A 508-nucleotide genomic window follows, 5' to 3' on the forward strand; every position below is an offset into this window, starting at 1 on the left:
CTTTCAGCGTGACAAGACCTCCCTTATGTCCTGTGCTTATTAGCAACTCGTGCAGTCCACACTGAAATAGGTGCTCATGCTGATCCCATTGTGCAGATGGGGAAACTGAGGCACAGGGAGATTAAGTTGTTCACTCAAGGAAATGAACGGAACAAGCAGCAGGACAGAAATTAGCATTAAGCAGTGGGGCTCCATTGCCAAGGTCTTAAATGGTGTTGTTTTATTTTTATGTATGTATGTATGTATGTATTTTTTTTTTTTTTTAGACGAGTCAACCCTTGGTTTACCTCACAGATTGTAAGGACCTTGTCAGTTTACAATTCCTTATTTTATTTTTTACGCCTACAGCACCTGGTCTTCCTAGGTGGTCTCCCATCCAAGTACTAACCAGGCCTGACCCTGCTTAGCTTTCGAGATCAGACGGGATCAGGCTTGTTCAGGGTGTCATGGCCATAGACTTAACTGGTGTTGTTTTAGAAGAAGAACCTTTCTGAGTTCTTCCAACTGG

General features: G+C 43.1%; 1 pseudogene; it reads right to left on the bottom strand.

The window, feature by feature from the left end:
* Nucleotides 1–339: 339 nt before the first annotated feature.
* On the bottom strand, nucleotides 340–458 carry LOC111738604 (annotated as a pseudogene).
* Between the last annotated feature and the right edge of the window lie 50 nt (nucleotides 459–508).

Source organism: Pteropus vampyrus, unplaced genomic scaffold (assembly GCF_000151845.1).
Source record: "Pteropus vampyrus isolate Shadow unplaced genomic scaffold, Pvam_2.0 Scaffold40, whole genome shotgun sequence".
Classification (NCBI taxonomy): Eukaryota; Metazoa; Chordata; class Mammalia; order Chiroptera; family Pteropodidae; genus Pteropus; species Pteropus vampyrus.